Below are 12,133 nucleotides of genomic sequence, written 5' to 3' on the forward strand. Positions count from 1 at the left end.
CAACGTCTTGGTTCACTCTGTGATTTTGGAGCCTTTTCTGTAGCACCAACAAAGGACACAGATCGCCCGGCCAATATTCTTCGCTTCCTGCAGTCCCACACTCTGATGAGGGTGTCTGGGTGAGTTGGACCAGATCTGTGGAGTGCACTTACTGGTTTATCAAAGATTTGGATGGATTCGGCCTTTCAACAATGATGCACTCGAAATGGGCAGCCATGTTTCCTAGTATTGGGATTTTGCATCTCTGGAAACTCCTAGGATCTCGGGAGATGGCTCAATTCAAAGTTAGTATTGGGACTGGTTGTTACGATCAGCCAAAGGGAAGGAGTCATCCTCTTCGGTGCTCCTCTGTCACACAGAAAATTGGGTCAGGACAGCAGTGGTCGCTTCACAGTGTTGCAAAGCGTCTGCAGGAGTCTCTAGTCATCTTGTTCTTCGGTTACTTCAGCTTCCAGTGATCAACTTGCTTTTCACTCCAGAAGCCTCACCTTTTATACAGTTTCGGCACACACTCCTCTTTAATCTCTCTCAGTATTTTACAGAAAGGGGTGTTTGGCTGTCCAATCAGGACAGCCAAGATCCCCTGTGGGAGCTGGTCCCATTCAGGCAGTCTGGCAGACAAAAGCAGGGTGGTGGAAGACTCCTCCCCCACTTCCTGCCTGCCCAGACGCTCTGCAGCCTAGGTGGGAACACCCAAGGGTGTCTGACAAAGGCAAAACACAAACACTGACCTTCCTTTACCAGAATGGTAGAAGAAGGCCTAACAAAGAACAACCATGCTAGTAATTGTGAAAAAAGAACGAAGGTCCCAAGTTGGTACTTGGGTGCCCCTATTGTGCACTAACAAGGCTATAAACATAGCCTGCAATATAAGAACGACACAATAGTTGGTAGAACATATCCACTGCCAACAGCCATAACTAGGAGATTGTCTATGTGACTAAAAGGTCACTGGATCAGAGAGAAGGGGGCTAATAGGTATACCTTTGGAACTCCATTGAAGGTGGTGTGTGCCAATCTCTCAGACTATAGAGTTTTGGGAGAGATACCAAGTATCTCTCTATCTTTAAGAACAGTAGTTACTTGAGGATATATGAAAATGGATCTTAAAGGAGGGTCCTAAAGGTCCCCACAAACCCTGCCCATAAGGAGCTGTGTGCTGCAGTAGTAAAAACATAGATGCCTTTAAGAGCTATGGAGCAGACAGACTCCATAGTACCGGTAGAATACAAAGAATAGAGTTTGAAAATACTGAGCCCACCAGAATTAATGAGTGGAAAAAGTCTCTACTCATTCAGGGTTGAAAGGAAAAGGTCCAGAAGTCCAGCAAAACGTGCTGGGGGTGTCTCACTAGGAGAGGAGATGATGCATACAAATGATAAATCTCCCTAACACTGGCGCTCAACCTGAGTCTAGTGATTTTATTACTGAGATGCAGAGATCCTGCTCCGTGTACCACCTCCAACTGCAGCCACAGAAGAAACACTCAAGGCTCCTGGGTCTCCACTGCAGACCATTCTGCCCAGGGATTTTGTCTATGGTCTCAAGTTTTCCTTCACCCTTGGCATCCTCCTGGTTCGTAAGTCCACACCAGACACTCTTCTTTGGCTCCCCTCAAGGAATTTTGTGGTATTCTCTGCAGTTAGTTAGCTCTTATTTTTTTGCCCCCCCCAGGGGTTTTTGGGTTTCACACCCTGCTTGGGGTCTGGTTTCTGTTTCCCCGTCTTGGGGGTGTGGTTTCTGTTTCCCCACCTTGGGTGTGTGGTTTCTGTTACCCCGCCTTGGGATCTGGGTTGGCCTCTCTACCAGTCACTCCTGGTTCCCTGGAGTGACTGAATACGTTGTGTCTTCATGTGGTGCTTTTCCGGGCAGGTTTTTCCGTAGGCTGATGCAGCTTCTCTGTTCCAGTTCCTTCTAAGTGTTCTGCGTTTACTGGAGCCAAGGGTCCCTTCTCACTATCCTCCAGTGGTGCTTTGGTGTTGGTACCTCATCGTGCTCTGTTCATCCACCACTCATGCGGTTCCAACTGCCTGACAGCTTCCTGGGCCGGGATTCTCCAGTTCGTGACTTGGCAGGGACAGTCAATGTTTTATGGGATTGGCCACTGCTAGTTCCTCCATGCCGGGTGTTTGCTCCCTTCCTCCTGCTACACCCCCAGGAGGAGGTCTCTCCCCCTCTGCGGGCTTCCCTCCTCCTCTATAACACTGCTGATTGAGTATACTTTCTTCCACACAGCAAGGGGGGTGTGTCTATATTGTGCTCTCGCCTCTGAGGCGAGGACAGTGCTCAGAAGGTTCAGCAACCTTATCAGCCATTTGTACAGGAAGTTGCAAGTTATTATAAAATATAACTCCCATATAACCAACAAAACCAGTAGATTCTTGAGACAAGGGAGGATAAAATATATCTCTGGTTAGGGATGGCCTGTCCTCTAACGAGTGTTCCCCCCAGTGGGATCCCCCTTGGCCTGTTTCCTAGGGGGTGTTAAGCTTAGAGGCGGTGGCTGCCCCGTGGGGAGAGGAGTCAGATTCCCTGGATTTGTCACACCCTGTATAAGAACATACTCATGTTTGCCTTGCCAGTAATAGTACTATAAGAAAACATGTCCAAGCGGGCTCTGCCAATATATGCCGGTACCCCCATATAAGAACATATTCCAGTTGGTATGCCATCAAAAATGCCATGCAACAGTCAGAAAACATGTCCAAACTGCCTCCAAAGTAGGCCAGTCTAGACCCATAAGAACACTTATCAAGAATGCTTCATTAGATATGCTCAGTAAAAAATGTCATGTCACAGTACGAAATATCCAGGCTGGCTGCACCAAAATGCCAGTTTAGACATGTAATACCATTTGTTAGGAAATATTTCATATTTGAATGTCATTTTCCCTCCATGTGTCAACCCCCAAACTTTTTGCTGCTGTTTTACACCCTGATCTAACCTTTGCCCAAGGAGCGCAGCCCTCCGCGGCACTCCTCTGGGCTTTCGCTCACTTCTTATGGGGAAACTGACATGCCCTTAAGACAGTCTGTACTGGGATACTTCGTTTCCCTTAGTCCTTTCCTCATGTTGCAGATTTTGTGCAACATGTAACAAGAGTGCAATGTAACGTACTTTACCGCACCCTTGGGTCTCTAGTCATTCCAAAGGCCCTAGAAACTCTCGCTGGACTTATTATGAACTGTGCAGGTGTGTCACGGACAGGACTGGTGGCAGCTATCGTTTATCCTATGTTTTGAACCCTTTTTTGCCATGTTATCCGCGCTTACCGCGTTTGGCACAAATAGGTGGCCTGGCTCCAAAATGGCATGCCACGAGGTTCTTTGTCCTGTCCTTTGGCCATCTTGCCCCTTCACCTTCCCCAGGTCGAGCCGGCCCGGGTCAGTCCTTATTTGGTCATGCACTTTCCCACAAAACCCAAAGCTTTCGCAGGCTTCTGCATGCCTTGTGTGTGTACCTCCAGGATGTGGGCTGGGATGTCTGTTCCCAATACACATCCTGGGTGCCAGAGAGTCTGGAGTGTCATGAATGCCTGGGACCACCGTGGTCCGTGATTGGTCCACGTATGGAGTGAGTGTTTGTGAGCAGATCTCCCATTGGGTCCTCTCCGTTTTGGCACAAAGGGAACTTTGGATAAGAGGAGGCCGAAAACACCACTACCATGTCAATCTCCTGAGTTCACACGAACAAAGGATAAGGAGCCAAGTATCCTGCAACAAGAAGCCGAGTAAGGGAACCACTGGTGAACCGCTGGAAGGTTTGGCACCCTGAGCCCGCTGTCGTCCTGCGAGACCCCTCTGCATCTGATCTTCCTAGAAGGTCTGCGAAGGCCCTTCAACCCATTGGAATAGTGGGACCAACTATTCTCGGCACCTTCATTTAACCCTGCAAGTAAGCCTCTTCAGAAGTGTCCCTGGGCCAACCAATGGGCTGACCAGCTTACACGGGACTTTTGCTCTGTCACCGCCGCCGTTTCGAGGAAGCCCTCGAAACTTGGTATCCTGCTTGCTCTGTGTCCCCGGCACCCTCACACCAAATTTCGTACACTTGGCATTCCCAGATCTGAAGTGAGACGAGTGCGCCCAGACCGGAGTAAAAGCGGTTACCGTGTTGCCCTGCTGCGGCAACGACCTGTGCAAGTTCGCTGCACTTGTGACCCCCTTGACCCTGAAACCTGCTACCGCGGAAACTACACGGTGTCGAGACGTCCTGCTTGTCACATCCAAACCTGCCAGCAAAGTGAACTGAACTGGTGAAGTCTGGGTCTGCCTGTGTCGGGGACCGGTGAGTAGTCCATACCCCAACCGGTGGCCCCTAGTGCAGGAACCCATTTCTTTTCTACCGCTGTTGCGAAATAGCGGCTCCATCCCGCACTCTCACCCTGCCTCTGCCCGCAAGTGGAGGTATTGCTTGAGTAGTGGGGACTTGTTCTTCATCGCCTCATCCACCTTCCTGAACTGTCAGAGACCCTTGAAGAGACCCTATTTTGTCCATTGGCTCAAGCGCGTGCATGTACTATTGAGCATAAGGCTCCTCTCTTTGTAGGGCTGGGACTGCCTCTTAGTTATGTGTATTTCTGATGTCAAACTGAGTCTAATGATTACTTGCACTGTCTGTTTTCCTCCCCATCTAGGTGGTCTACATATTTTGTGCTTTTAACTCCTTAGACCCCTCGGTCTTGTATATATATTGTATTGATTGTGATGTGTTGGTTTACTTCAGTATTATTGTGATTCTTTGCTATGGTCGATGTTACAGAGGCCTTGTAATAAATGTGTCTATATTTTTAATATAACACCTGTCTGGAGTAATTTGTAAGTGTCCTTGCTTTGTGTGCTCATTGAGGTCGTTCAGTCACCCTCACCCCTCTTGAGACTTAGTCTTGACCGCCGCCATCGCTACCCTGATTGGTCCTGCTTGTCCAGAGGTTACCCTGTTCCAAGAAACTAGGCTGGCCTTCTGAACCTCTGCCCCTCCAGGTCAGAGTTCAGAAATCCATCTTAACACCATTTATCATGCTTGCTCTATTATGGATGATCAAACAAAATGTCATGCCACTGTAAGAAATGACTAGACTGGCTGCATCAAAATGCTAGTCTAGTCGTGTAATAATACTTATCATGTTTGGCTGCTTTTTCACAGATGCGCAGTACACAATGACATGATACAGTAAAAAATGACTAGACCAAAATGCCAGTCTAGCTATGTAATAACTTGCTGTATCACAAATACCCAGTAACAAAAATGTCTGGTACAAAAGGAAATGGCTAGACTGGCTGCTCCAAAATGCCTGTCTATACATGTAATAGCACACCTAAAGTTGACTTTGCCTGGAAATGCCAGTAAAACATGCCATGTCAATAATGCTCCAGTGCTTCCCGGGCCACCACCCCCGCCCCAAAGAAAAAAACAACATGCACGCATGCACACACACCCACACCCAGAACATTCTCTCTCTCTTTCACACACACACACGCACGCACATGCGCACACACACACATGCACCCGCACACCTCTGTTCTCAAATTCTCACATATGCGCCCAAAACATTCACACAATCGCATTCATGCCCATTCATCCACCAGTCACTAACCCATACACCTTTTCTCAAATTAACTCACCCACGCACCCAGAATATTCACACTTCATTCTCCACACACACTTCCACCCAGAATATTTACACACAATCACATTCATGGCCATTCATCCACCTGTCACTCACTGATACACCTTTCGTAGGATATGGCGGTCAGATAGCACAGTGAGTTGAGGGCTCTTTCTGACATCCGTACATAGCCTTTTGATGCAGGTTTGAATCCCGGCAGGGTCAACTCAGCCTTTCATCCTTCCAAGGTCGATAACCTGGGTACCATGCGGTGGAATAATAACTGTTATTGCAGCACTCAGATACCTGCGGGTTTGTAGCGCTATATAAAAACTAGTTATTATCATATTATTATTTGCTCACACTGCATTCTCTACACAGGAACCTACCCACCCAGAACATTCACATTCATACCTGATCACCCACTTGTCACTCAACCATACACCTTCTCACACATTAACTCACACTGCATTCTCCACATGGGCATCAACCCATCCAAAACATACATACACACACACCTCTCTCTCTCTCTCTCTCTCTCTCTCTTTCTCTCTGTCTCTGTGTGTCTCTGTCTCTCTGTCTCTCTCACACATATTCATACCTATTCACCCAGCAGTCACTCACCCATACCTATATACACATTACGCATTGTGGTAAATCAGATTTAGGAGATTAACACAAAGACATAGTTGTACCAGACTTTATTGAAAAACTCCACTAAGCACTGTGCTCCCTATGCTTAAAAAACAATAAAAGGGAATTTCTCACAAAACAAAACCCAGTGCTGTGTCAAAATCATATGCTGGCCTATCACTGACCTAAACCTGGAAATAAAGAAGATAGAAAAGAATCCTAAGCTTCTGCTTAGTTTAGGGTTGCTTCACACAGGAATATGATTTCTGACCCTCACCTAATGATTCTTAAAGTCTCTGGGAGTTCGAGTGAATGGGTTGTCCCAAAGCAAAAAGAAAATGTCTCTCAAAGTTCAAAGGAAAGGCTGCGATTTCTCCAAAAACGAAATTGTCTTTTAAATGGTCTCTCAAAACAGTCTTAGATAGATCTATATCCCGTCTCCAGGGCTACGGCAGCTTTACCTGGTTTGTTATGTGTTCCCAAGGCAAATGTTACATGCCCCTGAACCCTCCTTGGTTCTCTCATCGGCTGGCGCTTGGATAGGCAGCAAGCTTCTTCTGCTGGTTTTGTTTTCTCTCTTGTTCTTTGTAGGGTGCACCCCTTCCAGGCCTGGGTGTGTTATGGGCGTCTTTCCCGCATATGGTTCTTGGGTTTGTTCACCTCTCTGTGGGTTGTTCCTTAGACTAGCCCCTCCTGGGCTTTGGGTTTCTCAGACTCCGTGGATGCTTCTGTTAGCCCTTCGCAGGCTACGGCCTTCTCTGGTCCTCTTGGTCTCTTGGTGTGCCACTCACCGTTTATGGACTTCTCTAACCCTGCCAATGTTTCTATTTCATTGGCCCCTTCCTGGGATAATTCTCTGGCTCGCTCCTTCTGGTCTACAGGCTTCTCTAGCCCTGTTGATACTGATAACAGCTGCCTACTGTTTCCACCCACTTGGCGTTTGTTGCATACAGGACTCCTTCTTTGCGCAGCTTTGCATGCCTCTGCTTCCTCCTTCATGGCAGATGCTCTCCTTTCTTCGGAGCGTCCAACGCTTTTCAAGCTCCTACCCGGAATGGAAGGCAGAATGTGGTTGGTCCACCCTTCCATCAAAATGCACCAACAGGTACAGGTCAGACACCAAGCCTCCCTCCTTAAAGGGGCCCTGTCCATAGTTGCCCTGGTTGGTTCCCATGTATCCCACAAATAGGTCAGACTGTGAAGTGAGGGAAGGGGACATTGTCTTTGGGCATTCCTTGTCCCCAAAGGGGGTGGTCACCCCAGCGGGATCCCACTTGCCTGTCCCCTAGGAAAGGTTTTGTGTAGCATGCTCAACTCCCTAGCCCCCATGGGGTGGCCCTCACTTGGGAGAAGGAACAAACTCCCTGTATTCATCATAGCATTAAAAAAAAGCTTTCTACCCATTTCCTGCTACAGCTTCCTTCCACCTGTCTGCTGCATCACCCAGGCCTCCAGGTGATGCAGACAGTAACCACGAAGCTCAATAGGAAACAGAAATCTCGACAGGAGCTAGGAAGCAGGGAGAGCTTCTTGGTTCCTTTATGACTGTATGATGTGGTGCACAGGGGAGCTACAGGGGGTTCACCCGCCTCCTTCCAGTGCAGCCAGCCACAGTCAGCTCCAGCCCAGCAGTCACCCTTGGGATGATGGCTGAAGCATCAGTGGGATTTGAAGTACAGGTAAATTACCTGTATAAAAACAATGCATACTATCTGCCCTTGCTAAGAGCCCTAAAACCTTTAATAAATGAAGAAAACACAGCCATCATTGCGAGAGCAATTATATTGTTGCGCCTAGACTATGGCAATGCCTTATTACTTAGAGCCACAAAGAATGAGCTAGAAAGGTGCCAAGAAATGGAAAACAATGCTGTTTGCATAGTTATGGGAATTAAAAATAGAGAGCACATATCGACAGGGAGAAAAGCTTTACACTGGCTCAGAGTAGAAGACAGAGTCAAATTTAAAGCTGTGGCGATATTCCACAGATGCCTATTTGGAGAGGCACCGAGCTACTTTAAAAAACAATTTTCCTTCTATTTCCCTCAGAAATGTTTAAGATCAGCCGACGCAAGTCTATTGAACATACCCTGCGCAAATCGTGCTTTAGGGCATGGCAGATCTTTTCCGGCAAAGGCAGCACAATACTGGAATAAGCTGCCTGCTGCCCTTCGACAAGATGGAAACATCTGAGTTTTAGGAAAGCATTGAAAACCCTTTTATTTTCAATAAAATCTAATATCAAAGGCATGCTCTCATTGTCTGTCGGGTTCTAGCTGCTAGTTGGGATCAGGTTGTGAATTTGTATCTCTGGTTGCTCCGCTCCCTGATGCCTGCAGGCTTTCGGCGCGATATAAGCGCATACATAACATAACATAACATCACATCAGAGTGAGGGCTGGGCTAAGACCCCGCTGGACCTGGTGCAGAGGATTCCACCGCATTGCGTGGGCCACCGCTACACCAGTGCTGCTAACGGATAATGCAAACTCGTGGCAATCCACAGTCTCTTAGACTGATGAACTCTACTGAATCCACGAATGGATGTGGCTGTCGCTTTAAATCGTCCAGCGAACAATATGTCTGCGTGTGACCTGAATTGGAACTCCATTTCCCCTTTCATGCAAGTATTTGTTGAAACTGGCAAGGCACGTTCTGTAACAGCTCAAGGTTACAGTCTGAAAACAGTCACAGTACACAGCACTACTGCATGCATGAACGAACAACACAAATAATGCATGAGCAAAATGCTTCTCAAATCGATGTAGGTATGTTTTAATATCACTTTATAGTGGGCAGCACAATTTGATGTGAAATATTTACATTGAAGACGGTTTTATAAAGTAAAAAAAAACAGATATGAAAACCAGATATATAAAAAATGTCATTGCAACAATATAAAATTAAATGAAAAACATACAATAATCCTTTGTATATAGTTTGCTTGTATCGTATTAGCCAAGGGATAAAGTGTTGAAGTGTTGAATCAAAAGAAAACAACCAGTCGATACCTCAATTAGGCTAACGCAGTTATTTCCTTGCGCGCTTTCATGATCTTGTGCCAACTTCCTGAGACAGAGATGAAATGAGGCATTCGTAAAAGACTAGAGTTTAACTAGTCACGGAAGAATTACTGCTCTGTGGCTGTCCATGTACTTAATTTGTTGTGCATGCATGTTTAATATTAATTCCCCCACACACACACATTGACGTCTTCAAGGGTTGAATGGCACACTCTGTTAAGTGGGGCAGTGAAACTAAAAAGAAAAAACTCAGCCCGACCTGCAAGAGTGCTCTCAGGACAGCAGGAAGGGGCGGGATAGTGTCAGTCATGGTAGGCGCAGTCCTGTTGAAGGTCTGTATATGGCAGGATTGTCCCTTTACATGATCCGTGATGGCACAATCTTCCACGTATCAGGCTTGTTGTGGAGGAGGCAGAACCAGACATGTCTTAGGTCGTGGCTCTTGGAGTCTGGTATGGTAACTTTGTGTCAAATACCTTTTAGGAATTGTGTCTCATTACAATCATGAGGGAAGGGCAAGGCTGACATTATACAGATGCCCTCACAGCCCACATCCCTCTTGGAAGGTTGTAGGGCGGGACAAATAGGGCTGGGTTAGAGTGAGCATAGCAATTAACCATTGCCTTAGAGGGGCTGGTGACGTGTCAGTCAGATTCCAATGAAGAGCTTTGGAAGAGAGATAAAGAATGTCAGACTTGAATGTTGTGGCCCCCGCTTCTCTATGGGTGGAACGATTGATAGGGCCTCATAAAAACTTTCCTGGTGAGGAAATAACGTGCCATATTACTGTATACCGGCACGGCGGGGTGGGCTGGGGTGGAGGGATTACCTCCAGCTAAGAGCAGGAAGTAACATAACTTCAGAATTCTAATGTGTTCATTTAGAGAACAATATTAAGAAATGGTATTTACCCATTGGATAATTAAATACTATGCACACTTAATTACAAAAATAGTGTAGAGTTATCATGCACCTGGATGGCACTCACTGGAAAACCCAGGTGCATTGGAAGGTTCTAGTTCTGACAGAGAAAACCGTGTTTCAAGTCGGAAGCGGCGTGGTAGCCTACTAATAGAACTAAAGCGGAAAACATAAAATGTTAAAGGTAAAGGTAAGTTTACCATTGTGCTTCCCACAAAGAAAACTAAGATAAATGACACAATTACAGGCACAATGCCTTACCTCCTTTTCCAGGAGTCTCAAACATGATCATTCAATTCACAGTATCATTAATGGCTGGTTTATCTTCAGAAGCCTAAAGGTACATCGATCATGCCAGCACATATATCTGGGGTGGTGGAGATAAGATAAGAGTAATGAGCGAACGTTAGGAGCACCTAGTGTGTGATGTGAAATACTGCATATCTTATAAATGGAGTCCGGTCTAATCTGAAAGGGAGCACACACTTACTGCCGGTGGATTAGGTTGGACTGAGAGAATCTTGAACCTGGAAAACCAGCATGTCCAAAATGGGTGCCTTAAATAGGACGTGCCAAAATGCATCATCACGTTTTACGTCATAAAAATAAGTAAACAAACCTTTACTGAGGCCCATAGTCTGTTAGTAAGGATAGTGATTCATGAAATCGCAAAGTCTGTTCAAGCCCCCTGCCAGTGTATTGAACATCTGCATATATTTGAATTCATAGGTCTTCCTGGTTTTGTCAGTCCTGAAATTACCCTCCAGGACAGCAATTTCTGCATCATCAATGATATGATTTGCTTCAGAAAAATGCTCATTAATGCATTTTGTTTGTTGGTTTCTCGCACCTCTTCCGGTCGAGGTTCACACGTAAATACATTTTTATATCTCCAGAGGGGCATTGCAGCACTGCGGCTTTTCAAAACGAATAGAAGGCATTTTTTTGACACAATGTCAGTGATTCCCGCAATGATCCAGCACAAAGCCAAATAAGAAAAACATATTTGGAGGAGGAAAGGGGTGGTTTAACATCAGGGTAGAGGTAGCAAGGTGGGCCATCTGGGTAGTTAAGAGTTTGGGGAGGGCTTTGGAATCCGTTTTGGGGCAACTTATGTTTGTCTCATCACAGGAATCCCATGAGATACCTGCGGGAATGTTGCAAGACATCCTTGGACAAGTGGGCTAACGGGCAAAATAGAATAAGGTCAAGGAGGAGCTGAGGGGATCTAGAAAAGAGGAGTGTTGCACATGGAGAGTAGCAGCGGGGATGGGAAATGATTACTGCGATAAAACCAGTTGGGGTTGAGGTGAACATTGTATGTTTCTGTGAGAATACTTCTGGGGAAACTACCCCAGAAATAAAAGGTGGGGAAGAGGGGATATGGGCCAGTGGGATCTACTTACATACTAATCAGGGAGATATGGCCAGTGGGTGAAACTCTTTTTGACTGGGGAGGAGTCCACCAAACCCCTGTTGATAGGGTTGGGCTCCATTGCAATACTTGGTGACTATGGCATATTTAAGGGAAACATTTATGCCCCTCCAATTGAAACATATGCCCGCACCGACTGCGATGTACAGCTAGAAACTGAACATTTTAAACAATTCTATAGGGCCAAAGTGAGATTCCTGCAAGCATTGCTAAAGAACCAAAGGATCAGTTGCCTCCTTCCCCATGTATTTATTTATTTTTTTGCATTTATTTCAGCGCACAAAGCCCTGAGACATCTAGGCGCTAGTTACAGTAAGTGCTTTTTACAATTCTTAGGTGCAAGAACACACAATAGGGTTACAGCCTAATGGTGGTAGGTGAAAGCCAACACTGACATGCCTCACCTCATGTTATGGGGGCTACATCCGGCAAGCAGACAGCATAGGACAACCTAGGTGCAAGTATACTGACTGGCGTAGCTTCACCTCATGTTACAGGGGCTACATCAGGCATG

This window comes from Ambystoma mexicanum, chromosome 12 (genome assembly GCF_040938575.1).
Source record: "Ambystoma mexicanum isolate Mex_15411 chromosome 12, UKY_AmexF1_1, whole genome shotgun sequence".
NCBI lineage: Eukaryota > Metazoa > Chordata > Amphibia > Caudata > Ambystomatidae > Ambystoma > Ambystoma mexicanum.